The sequence below is a fragment of the Ambystoma mexicanum genome, chromosome 4p, assembly GCF_040938575.1.
Source record: "Ambystoma mexicanum isolate Mex_15411 chromosome 4p, UKY_AmexF1_1, whole genome shotgun sequence".
NCBI classification, from domain to species: Eukaryota; Metazoa; Chordata; class Amphibia; order Caudata; family Ambystomatidae; genus Ambystoma; species Ambystoma mexicanum.
The window spans coordinates 341,877,719-341,891,578 of NC_090927.1; positions in this window are offsets into that span (position 1 = coordinate 341,877,719).

Consider the following 13,860-nt stretch of genomic DNA (forward strand, 5'->3'; position numbering starts at 1 on the left):
CTGATCCCAAACCTTCATTTCTAGCTGTTTTTTCTGCTCCTGTTTGGCTCCTAGGCCACCAGGTGTGTTCTGTCATGCACTGTGCAGTTTCTGTCCCTCTACCTCCACTGCACACCTCTCTGATCCCCCCTCATACCTATGGTGCTCTCCATCTCTCCTATCTATTCTATCTGCTTCTCTATCACCTATCCTCCCTCTCTCTCGAAGTCTGTAAGGAAGAAATTTAAAAAGGCTCTCCTGGTCTTCAACCCTGGGCTGCCCATTGCCGACACCTACGGAAATGCTTCCTTCAGGCAGACTGTCACTGACATTATCTTTGTCGTTCCTTCTCCTGACCTATGGATGCCCCATATGGTCTCTGTCCTCTCCCATTTCTCTTTTTCACCTCATTAATTGTGGTACTAGATGGGAAGTGCTCTTGGCACACTTCTCATCTTCCAGGTGCATCATCAATGTCTATCGTAATGGCACTATGGCCCAGGGCTCTCAGCCCAACCTCCTCCTTCTTGACAGACATTTACAATCTCTCTTTAACTTCTCCCCTCCTCTGGCTGCTCCACTGTCAGCTACATCCCCTCTGCCCCCATCCGGTGGTGGTACCCCGCCCCTGCACCCCCCTCGGAAAACACTTAAAGGGAGCAACCAGCTTCACTTAGCTACCCTCAATTCCCGCTCCCCTGTAAAATGCTACTCTGATATCTGTCTCCTTCTTGAAGATCTTGACGTCCTTGCCCCCAATGAGACATGGTTCAAGTCCAGCTCGGTCACTGATTTTGACACCCATCTCCCGGAGGCCTACAAGATCCTGTCCAGTCCCAGGCCCACCTGCTCTGGGGGCCCAGTGGCCCTGTTTTTCCCTGAGTGTGTTCCGTCCACCACCATTCCCACTCAATCCTACTCCTCTTTTGAATGCCTGGTCTGTAGGCTGCTGTCTCTCCTACCCTCTCCCTCACTCTCACCACTATCTACAGGACCCCCAGACCTATCCCCCTTACCCTCTGGGAATGGGCAGACCTCTCCTCCTCTCTCATGGCCTCCTCCCCCAAACATCTCTTCCTTGGGGACTTTAACATCCATCTTGATTCTCTGGATTTGGCCACTGTACTTTTTCTTGACCTCTGGGACTCTCTTTCCCTCACAATTCCCCCACTATGTCTCACCTTGGATGCTCTCATCCCAACAGAAGTCTCACTCTCCAACCATCTAACTTAACTAACTCTTTCTCCTAGTCTGACCACTCTCTCCTGTCCTCCCATCTTGAGCTCCCTGACACCCAGAAGATGCCTCTACCCACACTGCCTTTCTCCTTCTCTGTCATTTGACTGATGACGCGTGTGTCAGTCGCTACATTTGCCACCACCTTCATCGCTCCTCCCACCCTACCTTTAACTCTCCTACCAATTCTGCACTGGCAAAACTCCATCTGAAACACTCTGGACATCCTTGCCCCTGCCATGAGGATCCACATGAAGCCTGCGTCCAAATGCAACTCTTGCTATGACTCTGACTTGGCAGCTTTGAAACACAAGTGCAAAGCTGCTGAGAGGAAGTGGCAGGCCTCAAATACATCTTCTGACAAACGTGCCTTTCGCTTGCTCCAAAGGCAATATCATCTTGCCAGGCCCACATCTCAGGGGCAATTAATAACACGGCTGAACTTTTCAAAATCTGCATGGAACTTGCCAATCCTACTGCAGTCTCCTCCTTTCCTCTGCACTTGCCTCCTACTTCTCTACCATCGCTCAGCACATCCTGTTTTCACTGTCTCTATTCCCCATCCCACCCCCTTCTCTTGCCTCCATTGACCCCTCCTCCTCATTCTCTCCTCCTTCTCTCCCATTGCACCAGATGAGGTCTCTAGAGTAGTCCGCTCTATGAAACGCTCCTCCAATCAGGTGCTCCCCTGCTCCTCCAGATTTATCAAGGACAACATCTCCTCTCTTCCCCTTTCTTGGCTGACCTCGGTGACCTCTCCTTTGCCGTGGCTCTTTCCCACAACCCCTCAAACATTCTCTTGTGCTCCTCTCTCCTAAAAAAGCTGCCCACAGACCCTTCATGCCTAGCTAACTATCGCCCTATCGCTATCACCCCTTTAATGCGCAATCTCATGGAGAATCTTGTAATCCCCCAAATGACCCACCACACCGAACCAGCTGGCTTCCTTCACAACCACCAGTCCAGCTTTAGAGCATCCAGAGGCATGTAAACTGCTCTCCTGAACACTTGTGATTCTAACTCTCCCTCTGTTCTGATCCTTCTCAATCTTTCTTCTGCCTTTGACACGGTCAATGATGCCATCCTCATAAATCATCTCTATGATACCCTAGGCATCATGGACCTGGCACTGGACTGGCTGACCTTCCTTTCAAACTGACCCTCCTAAGTGCAATTGGGCCCTTTCCTATCCTCCACCTCACTCTCTACCTGTGACATCCCTCAGGGCTCTATCCTATCGCCATGGCTCTTCAACATCTACCTTGCCCCTCTGGCCCACTTGATCCCAACATTCTCTCCTCACTACCAGTTTTATGCTAACGACACTCAGCTTTTGTTTAAGCTTCCATCCTCTACCTCCTCCCCTTCCTGACTGTTCCTCAGGCATGGTGCTCTGCTAACGATCTCTGCCTTAATGCCAGTAAGACAGATATCCTTCTCATTGGGACTACTGCTCCCTATTTCCCCCCTACTCTCTGGCCACCCTGCTTGGGTCCCCTCCCCTCACCCTCTTGTGAGGCTGAACACCTCTCCACCTCCTCAGAGGCATTCTCACTTTCCTCACCTTCCCCCAGAATCTCAATGTTTCCAGAGCTCTGGTCCTCTCTAGGCTGGACTACTTCAACAGCCTCATCCTCAATCTGCCCCTTTCTTCCCTCTGGCCTTTTCAACTAATTCAGAATATGGCTGCCAGAATTATCCTTGGTCTCATGCCCTGCGACCACATCTCTCCAGCCCTAAAATCTCTCCAATGGCTCCCGGTGACTGCAAGGATCAAATTCAAGATCCTTTGCATCATCCACAAGGTTGTCTGTGGCCTGGGACCTCTCTATATCAAGCTTTCCCTTCCTAAATAATCTTCAGGTCAACAATAAACAGTATAACCGAGGTGTGCCAGGTATTTGGAAGCACTTAAGCTTGTATATTTAAACAAGATCCTTCCTCAAACAAACATTCAAGGCAGGCTGCATCACAGAATGACAAATGCACCAGGATTGTTCTAATGATTCAACAGTACAGTGATTCTTTTGCCTTGAAAAAGACCTGTGGAGGTCGAAACACGTATTGGCATACGACTCTGTCATCTGGGCATACAAATCTGGTGTTTGATCATGGACTATGAATATAATTAAAAACACCAAAATCTATCCACGTTTCAATCAAAATATACTTTGTAGATGGACTGATTATGAGGATGTTTAATGCTATTGATGCATAACGTATGTTAGCTGGCAGCGCATCCGATTGTGGAACATTCACTGTTTTATTCTTCAGGTCAGACACTTCTCTAAGCAGAGAGTGGGGGTTGGATCCCTTTCCTCGACTGCAGCCTCCCTCTGAATGGCCTCCCTGCCCCTGTGAGACTTGAGCTGGATCTTCTCAACTTCCGGAAACTTCTTAAGACTTTCCTTTTCTCCTCCTTCTACCTTCTCCCCCTCCCGGGCTAATGTCCCTCTGCTGCTGCAACTGGATCCTTGTTCCTTATGACTCTTAAGGGGGTTAGGCCCTCCTTGACCAGTCCCCTACCAGCATCCCTAACCAGCACTTGCCCTCGGGCTCCCTTCCTGGACTAGCCTGAATCTGGTACACCCTGTCCATCACACTATTTTCCTTTTCCAACTTCCCCTGCACTTGCACTTCGTGGCTCCCCCCAGAGCTTGCTCAGCCCCCTGTACTCCCCAATACTACACTTCTCACCCTCCCTCCCATCCCCCTGTCCTCACCCCAGCCCTGCCCTTTACTTCCACCCCCTGCAATTTTTGTCTCTGCACTTGCACGGCAAGAATCTCCCAAGGCCTAGTACTACCATTACTGTTGATTTTTCCCTATGCCCCTCTCCCCCTTTTTTTGTCGTATGGCACCTGGAAATACTTGTGTATAGGCACCATACAAATGTCCAACATATAAAAATAAATAAATACCTCAATTGTCAAGCTACTAGTGATATCCAGCACTGACAGACCAGTGGATATGTGGGTGCTCTATAGCGACTTCTGATAGAACGCAGAATCCAAGATATGTTTAGAAAACAAATGACTGCATTTTTTAAAATAAATTGAGGACTTCCCTTTCCTTTAATCATGTGAGACCCCCAAAAGCCTAATAAAGTGCTTACATGACGTGTGTGTGGAAACGTTTATATAATTAAGTGCCACCTTTTTGAATTATTATCAAAAGTAGGAGAAATTGAAAAACAAGTTATGATAAAACAAAAACTAAATTGGCAACAACATTCTTTACTTTTTAGACATTTAGGATCATAAACAATCCACAGTCTGATTAAGAGAGTGATAGGTGTAAAAACCAATAACATTGTGACTGATCAAACCAAAATTCATAATTATTTTCTTAAGTTTTATAACAGCCTTTATAATGAAAATGAATTCTCACCAGACAATGAAATTGATATACAACTAAAATGCAATGAAAGGTTGAGCATCAGTGACGTAGCATTTGACCATAGGAATTAATGTTTTAAATAGCCTTTTTGCTATTAGTAACTATCAGAGTATTTTTGTATTCCCTGCACACATTTTGAATGATACATTTTAATATGGGGTATTCAAAATGCCATCCTCAATAAACATGTACTAGACAAACCTTTCATGCATATTAGAGCAGAACACATGGTCGGCGTATAGGAAGTGGTTCATTGTTAGGCAGAATTTAAACATTCCAAATATGTCCCCTGTTCCATTCCTTCTAGACAACCACTAATGGTATCTGACTCCTACTGTGAAACAGTAGCATCATGAGCTGAAATCACTTTCCTCTTGTCTGCCCCCTCTGTCGATCAAATTCCTTTTCCCCAATGTATTATTTGGAGAATGGATGTGCTGAAAACAGTATTTCACAGTGGGAAGTTGAGTCTGTGTACACAAAATACATAGTTGTATCCACACAGACTTCTCCAGCAGACATGCTTGAATACAGACACCCTCCCTATCAACATTAAAACTATTGATTCCTTCCAGATCTTCAGGAAACACGTTCTAGGTTGGCTCCTCAACAAAGAGTAGCACCACAGATAGGTGGGCACACCTCCGTCTGCGTAAATATGTCTGCAAACTCTATAAACTGTTGTATTTTGTATTTTGAAAATGTAGTACCCCCACTGCTTAACTATGTTGGTATATTCTGTAAACTGCTGTATATTGAATGTGCTTTTGTCACACTTTGTAACCATCCTCTTAAGCGTCCTTCTACCTCTGAGTTTGGAGCGCTATACAAATAAATAAAATCAACAAACAAACAAACACTCTTCCCAAATGTGTGGCTAGCCTCTGCTCATCTGCCACACCCCCACAATGCATCAACAGATTTGGCAAATGTTGAAAAGCAGCCTCAGAAGCCACAGTGAAAGCAATGCAGTTTACTTTTTATCTGTGGGGGTGAGCGAGGACAACAACAACCCAATACATTGACAGAGTCTGGTACATACGCTTGCTAGCACAAATCATTGCCAGCGCCTTGGAGGACCTAACGTTAAAAACCATGCCTGAGAACATCTGGGACCTGTGAGGTTGATCCACCCAATAAAACCTTTCCCTGATATATACACTAAAGCACGTACATAGTAGGAATTTATATTTGAACGTATGCCTGTTTGTTTGACTGATAAATGTACCAGTTTTGCCTGGGTCCTGCCACCATAAAGTCATCATCAGTAACATATACAATACTTTATTTTACAATAGGTACTTAAAGACTGGTGTGCTGACTCAGGGAGGACACATTTGGCATACGGGAGCTGATTGGTTTGAGAAAATGTAATTATTACTTTGAATTCAAATATTTCAAATAAGTCCCCTGTTCAATACTCCCTAGACAATCAATGCTGGCATGGGACCTGCACTGCAGAAGGGAATTATCAGTAGCAGAAATGCATACACAGTTCATCCGATCAGCTATATTTGGTTAACCAATTATTTTTATTCAGTGTTTATTTTGGGGAAGCAATCAGCTGGAAATAGTATTTCAGGGTTGTCAGTTGAGTCCATATCCACACATATTTTTCACAGGCTCAGTTGTGGCTAGTCACCTCTACTCTCCCTACCTGTGTAATATACAGTGTGGGCTTTAATTTCTCCACTACACGTATTATGGGAGTTGTAGTCTTAGGTCAGGTTTAGAAACTCCAGGCCTCAGCTCTCCAGGTTAGAGATTAATATTTCCAGGTGTGCTGTAGTGATTTCTGCAGCACTGTGTCAGCAGTGTGACTAGAAATATTGCATCTCTGGCAGATCTCTGCACCAAGTCTCTGGATCTTCAGGTTGAGAAGGTAAGAAGACCGTGGACAGTCCTGCTGTGCCCTCTTATCCAGTTTAGACTGTTAGTGTAAGATGTTGTCGTTACTCCATCTTATGAAAATTGAACTTCCCTGTAAGTGTATCTACAAACCCACATTGAAGGAATTCTCTCTGTCAAGAAAGACCATGGCTGATGCTTCCTGTTCTCCCTTCATTATGTGTTGTACATCCAAAATTCTCCTTTTATGTGCACCATAATGGTTTACCATAAACCCAGACTACGCGGAATGAATAATCTTGCATGAAGGGGTCACAATTTAGCGGGTAATTTTTCTGCAACTACTGTTCCTTCCCCAACCCCATTACTCTTCAGGCCGGCTCCTCTTGTCACTGCTCCCTCTTATTGCATGAAGTCCATTCCCAGACATTTCCCAAAGGCGAATGGCTGCACGGCCTCACTTATCCCCTGGTCACTTATCAAGGTCAAAGAATACTTGTTCTACCTGTTCAAATTTTGGCAGCACAGCCTCTAATTCATCTGGGTTCGGTTTGCCTTCTGCCTCACGCAGGCAACTCGAACATTCTAAAATCCATTTGTTTATATGCCCGGAGGCTGTGACGATCGAAGCAGCCTCTACTCCGGTAGCATTTATTATTTTTTCCTCAAATTATCTGACAACAACTTTCCCATCATTTCCCGAGAATATTGTTTAGTAGCATTGACTTCGCATCCATCCTTTAGTATGAAGGAAGGCAGTCTCCATGGCTTCACACTCGCCAGAATTTCGGGCAGGCCCAGAGTTAGAAGAATGCGTGCATGGTCTGAGGTAGCCTTTTCTCGAAGTTGCCATTCACAACTGCGTCATCATATTACCAGAGGACTCAAAATATCTTTTGTAAAATATGAGGCATAGACCCAGGAGCAGGTGAATTACTACTTGAAATCTTATTTCTGGGGAGGGTTGAAATCAATCCTCTCATAGAATTTCTTCCTCTACCCTCATCTCTCCTTTACAGATATTGATTTGTCTATTTTCGATTTCAAAAACAAATTGCAATATTGCCCCTTCAAAGGACTCCTCCTTCCTCAAACGTATTCCTCATTTAAGTACTCAAAAAGCGTATGCGTGTTTATATTCGGGCCATGAATGCTTCCCAAGAGCATGGAAGCATGTACAGTTGTTTGACACAAAATTCAATGTCCCTCATAATCTCCCGCAACCTGAGCCTCCTAGGTCGATACATATGTAATACAATGCATGTCCTTATTGTCTTGCCAGAAAAACAATAGAAAGGGACAGTTTAATGAAATGACTACTGCACTGCAAGAAGTAGTCATTTCTAAAATCCTATACAGCCCCACAATACTATTAAACCAGCATGATCTCAATCATATACATGAAAAGGGCACAACTTGAGTGGTACACCTCCTTTGCCTCTTCTTATGGTACCATGGACCAAGGTCAGAGTATACCACTGAAGAGGTATGTGAGCTTGCAAGGAGCATCTAAAACAATAGAAGCACTGTTGTGAAAAATTACAATGCCCTATCAAAGTTCTATAAAAACCCAATAAAAAGACTTGTAATTAAGGCTCCTGGATTTATGCTATTTATTTTACCAGTCTAAGTGATTGCACCAAAAATTTATTTGTTTATTCTTAATATTCGATGGTCAAATCTTCAGGTTAAATTCCCAGATACTTCAGTCCTAATCACGCCATGCCCATTCTGTTGCCCGGTAGAGGTTAATGGGCTTAACAATTCCATTTAGAAGATTTATGTTATTGGGAACTAACCCTTTGAAATTGGATGAGGATTCAGAAATAAAACGGTAAAGAATTATGATTTGTCGTTTGGCACAGAGCAATTAGGACTGAAGAAGCAACTACAAGGGAATTAGATTGAAACGTAAGAGTATTCTTTCAGAATAATATATACGGTGGATAGCGCAGTGGAGAGATAGCCCCATTACTAGTTAATTTTTGTTTTATCCCCCCCTCCACCCGCACCTCTCAAATGCGATGCTCCTGTACTCCCAGGATCACAAAGCTCATGTATCCCACTCGCCTACTTCAAATTAGATGTTCCTGTACTCTCAGGATCTCAAAAGCTCATCTATCCCACTTAGCTACTGCACAACACCTGCTCCTCTCCCCCACCTTCTATCACTTTTTCCCTTGGCCTCTGGAATGCACAATCTCTCTACAACAACTCTTCATACATCACAGACCACATTAACTCTTATCACCCTCAATTTTCACGTCTTGCTATCACTTAAATCTCTCCCCATGACTGCTATACTAGCGGCTCATCATGCTGACTCATTAGTGCCACTCTGCCCCAATCTGACATCAACCTTTCCTCTTCTGAATATGCCACTATTCAATTCCTCCCTCCTACTTCAATCACTGTGTGAGAAACCGGAGGGCTTTTTCAGATATTGACCCCAGGGATTCATTGTTCATGTTGCCAGGGCACGGCCATTGCCTTTGGAACCAGACCCTGGAGGTGGACCGGTGCGGGTGGATCACCTGAGCAGGGGGTCCTTGGGCACAGTTGGAGGAATGCCCTCGGGAGAGAAGCGGTATTCCCCCTTTTTTAACAAACCCATAACAGACACTTCCTCCACATGAATAGGCTGTTATGAATCCTGTTCTGTTGCATACTCCTCAATTTCAACAGGTAGTAACTATAAAGGGAGGCGTAGGAGAAGAAATATATCCCTCTCCGACATCCCCACAGTGACTATGGGGCATTATCATCTAAAACCCATTCACCTACAACCACACATCTGCCCCCTTCACCCTGACAAACACTTACAGAAATTTCCCTCCATCATTGGGGAAAACTGCAACTCCCATACTTCCTCCGAATTTCCTTCTTTCAAAACCACTGGGATGAAGATGAAGAGGAACCGAGCGATTAAGATTGGCCATAGAAACCAATGTACCATGCATTCCTATGGACAGCCTCCATCTTGTCCCATTAAAGAGGACAGACCTCCCTTTTCAACCACCCACACCTGACTCCAGTTTAAAAGGTGGAGCACTGATACACACTTTGAGCGAGCTAGGGATGCAGTGTGGACCAGAGTAGCTAAAGAACAGATGATAGTGTTTAAAGAATCCTGGAGAGTCTGGAAGGGAGCTGAGGGCCAAGACGCTGATCCTGTGCTGTTGAAAGGCTGCAACAGGGCTGAAGAGCTGTACCTTCCAAGAGCCAGAGAGGGCAGATCATATCCTGCTGACTCTGTCCACAGAAGTACTCGAAAACCCTGACCTCAACCCAGAAAGCTCCAAAGAAGTTGCTCAACCAGCACCCCACTAACTAGGTGAGTCTCATGGCAGAGAGAGCAAATCCCAGTGAGCGTGTGTGTGGCTGGAGCGGGAATCTGCACAGTGAATCTGAGAAAGAAAGAAGGAAATAAAAAGGCCCACGAAAGGCATTATGGGACTTGAAGTTCTTTTTTAAATGAAGTGAAATTGAACTGTAAAATAAAGTAACAGAGTGGTCTGGCGGAAAACAAAAGTACATCCACTCGAAAAAGACTGTGCACTGTCTTTAGACTCGAACACGAACAAGGGAGGAATAGAGTTGTGATAATCCTCCTACTTCACAAACCTAATCTCCTCCCTTCTCAATCACCCCAGCAAACATCTGTTTGACACTGGAGGCTGTTTTCCAGAGACCACACCACCTCCACTTTAAAAACCACTCCTGCACACCTGGAGTGGCGAAGCCCCGCTGCAAAGGGCGACTGTGTGACACCAGGGCTTGTTCGGCACTGGGGTTGTGCTGGTACATGGTGTTCTGCTGTCATCCTGTCTTTATTTACTTACACTCAGCGCAAGTTGTATAGGCTGAGAGAAGGTTGAATGTGGATGGTGCTGTGGGCACACAGGTGCCATGGTGTGGCCACCGGGGCGTGAGATTATTATGAAGATATACCCACTGCTGGTGTCCTGCCTCTTTGTCTGAACTTTTCAACTTGTGTTGTGCATGTGCTTGTGGTACTGATCGCTTCATGGCGGCAAGCGTCTGGTTTCCAACACAGCAGGGTCTAAAGTGGGACTCGTACTGTGGAGTATACCAGAGCACTCAAATCTCAAATCTTGCTAATTTGTTAGCCTGATACTTGCCTCTGAGCCCAACACGCTGTGACCAAGTGGCCATTAGATTGTGTGAAACTGTGCAGGCTTGCAGGATTTGCTAGATTTGCAGAGGTTCTTCCGTGGGCTCATGGAAAAGTAGCTGCCAGTGACAGTGTGAGCTGGGGAACGCCAAAAGACGAGAGGGCGAGGGGGGTGTCAGACTAAGGAGGCTCCTTGAGTGGTTGAGCATAGCTCGCCTTGCCGTTTGCAAGAGCCAAAGCCGCCTTGTGTTGGTGTTGTTTGTCTTGTATATTGTTAGCTAGACAACAATATACAACATCTAGACAATTATCCAACAGCTAGACAATTGTGTACATATGCAGTCTAGCTTGCAGGCAACATTCTTTTTCTTTTGTTTTCAGACATTGTGAATCACTGGCGAATTTAATATCAATATCACACGTTTCTAATTTTCAAGTGGGAACATACCCTAATCCATTACTTCGCCTAAACACTTCAGGTACATTTCCTCCAGTTCTACCGACTGTCTATGGGGAGAGGTGGCGTCATCTCACGCAGATTTCCTAATTTGACAGAATTTTCTGTGCATGATTAATAATATATAAAATTATACGGAATAAGGTACCAGTTGGGCCATTTTTGCCAACATAACAAAAAAAGTCTATGCTCATAATGTACTTTTTTGCTGAAACTCTAAGTTTTTATCTTTTGCACATGACCGCCTTTGAATATTTGATTACTAATGGTATTTACTTCTTTCTCTCTGCATCTCCTCACCCTTCCCTCTCTCTACTCCCTTTCTCTGTTTCCTTGGAAACTGTACACACCCCAACCATCTACTATATATATTTCACCCATTGTTGGTGTCTTCTTGAAATGACTATGCATATTATTACTGGATTGTTAGCATGTATGTTTGGTATATAGTCATACAATTATGTTTACGCCCTGAGGACGACCCAGCAGGGTTGAAACACGTGTTGGCGTTTTTTCAGTTTTATTAACTATCTCAGGAGCTTGCACTTTGGATTGTTTGTTTCTTTAAAGTTTGTAAATATAAATACTGGCTAACTCCAGTGCTTGATACTCTAAGTTAATGCTTTCTCTTCTTTATGTTGATTGCAACCTCATATTAGGAGTAAGCGCGGACAGTGAGGACATCTTGGACAGTTTGCTTAGTTACCTGATGAGTTTTGGAGAAATGACCCCTTTGTATCCTCACTGCTGCTGCATACCTCACAATATCTTTTTTCATTTCCCATTGTATAAGTGGCTCTCATGATCTGATCTCAAGGTTTGCGCACATCCAGTATAGGGGTAATTTCTCACACATCCAATTCTATATTGTTAGACAGATTGGGCTTATATCAATCAAAAGGTGGTCAACCATGCGTGTGATCATGTGGTTGCAGTTATTGACATGTGGCATTTAAGGTGGATGGGGATTGCCGTGAACTGAATGACCTGAAAGACCCGAGAGTGCCAGGTTTTTGGTAGTATCCATCGTGTCCCTCTGTGGAGTTGCAATACTATTACATTTATTCACAGACCCATAACTAACTTGTGCATGCTGATATTCTTGTATTATTGTATATTTTAAATATTTTAAATGCTCTCAAAGCTTTAAATGTTTTAAATATTTAAATCTTTTAAACCTTTGAAAGGTTTTCATATATGATATGATAAGTCATGTATAAACGCGCCTGTATGCGAGTGTTTCTTACATAGTATGATGTTACACAGTTTTTGTGTAGTTTTTTTGTAGCCAACAAGGGTGAAGGGTTATCTGTTGTTTGATGCATGAGTGAAAACCTTTTCTCTCATGTTGGCTGTTAGAATTGTAATGGTATAGCTTTGCTATAACCTCGCGCTGTTAGCACAATTAGTATAACTAACACTATAGGCGCTGGGATTTAGTAAGGCATTGACAGTTATAGCTGCATTTGGCGGCTTAAATATTGCATTGTGTGTTTAACTAGGACAGTCAGCGCTATCCTGCATGCAATTTAACACTTTCCCATTCTCAGACCTAGATCACGTCTGAAGTTCAAGCCCTCAAAACAAACATGCGCTGTAACCTACAATCATGGTGCAAATTATAGAAACCTATCCTACTTCTAGCCTACAAAAATTCCCTTTCTGCTCTAACCTCCAACCTGAACTCTGCCAAATCCTCCTACTTCACAAACCTAATCTCCCCCTTTCACCCCCAAACTTTCATCTACCCTCCAATTCTTTCACACACCTCCTCCTCCCTCACGACTCTCTCACAGCTCTCTCTCCTTCCCCAGCCCTTCTTCTGTTCTCACCCAACCTTGTATACTCTTGACTACTTCCCCCCTACCTCTCCTCTTGAATTGGCACCCATCCTTCAAAGTGATAACCCATATTGCACTCTTTCCAACCCTTGTGCACCCCAAGTCATCAAAGACTCACTTGCCCTTATCTCTCTAAGCTCTCTAACCCGGCTCCTGCAAATCTGCAACTCTCTTACCCTTGTTGAAGAAACTCTCTGCTGACCCAGAAGTCCCAGCAAACTATCGCCCAGTTTCTCTTCTTCCCCATTATTCAAACATCAGTGGGCAGGTGGTCTTCAACTAGATCACTAAGTACCTTGAGTATAATGCCCTTGGAGATTTACTTCAAGCTGGCATCCCTAGTAAACACTTCACTGTGTCTCTAATGCTCACCACTTAACATGTCTGCCTCTTTTGACACTGTTGACTTCTCCTCTCTCCTCCTCCTTCTCCAGGATCTTGGGTGACTCAAATCTGCTCATGCCTGAATCACCTCCAACTTGAAAGGTCAATCCTTTAAAATCTCTTGAAACTCACAAATATCTAACCCCACCCGTCTTCATGTTGGCAATCCACAATGATCAGTCCTTGGACCTCTGCTCTTCACCCTCTATACCTCTGCCCTAAGGAGACTAATCTCATCCTTTGCTTTTCGCTATCACTTTCTTGATGATGATGCTCTTTCTTCTGTCCCTCCTTAACCATAGCCATCTCAGAAATGATTATGAACTGTCTCACTGCAATTTGTCACTGGATGGCTCTCTGCACCCTGATGCTGAACCCTTCAAAAACAGAAGTCATATTTCTCATGGCTTCCAATTCAATGCATGCTGTCTCCTCTCCTATCTTCTTCCGACCAGACATTCTTGCTCTCTCTCCTAAGGCTCGCAATCTTGGGGTCCTCTTTGATTGTAACCTAAGACTGCAACAATTCATCATTACCATTGCCTCTGCTGCTCATATTAACCTCCTCTAAATCATAAAAT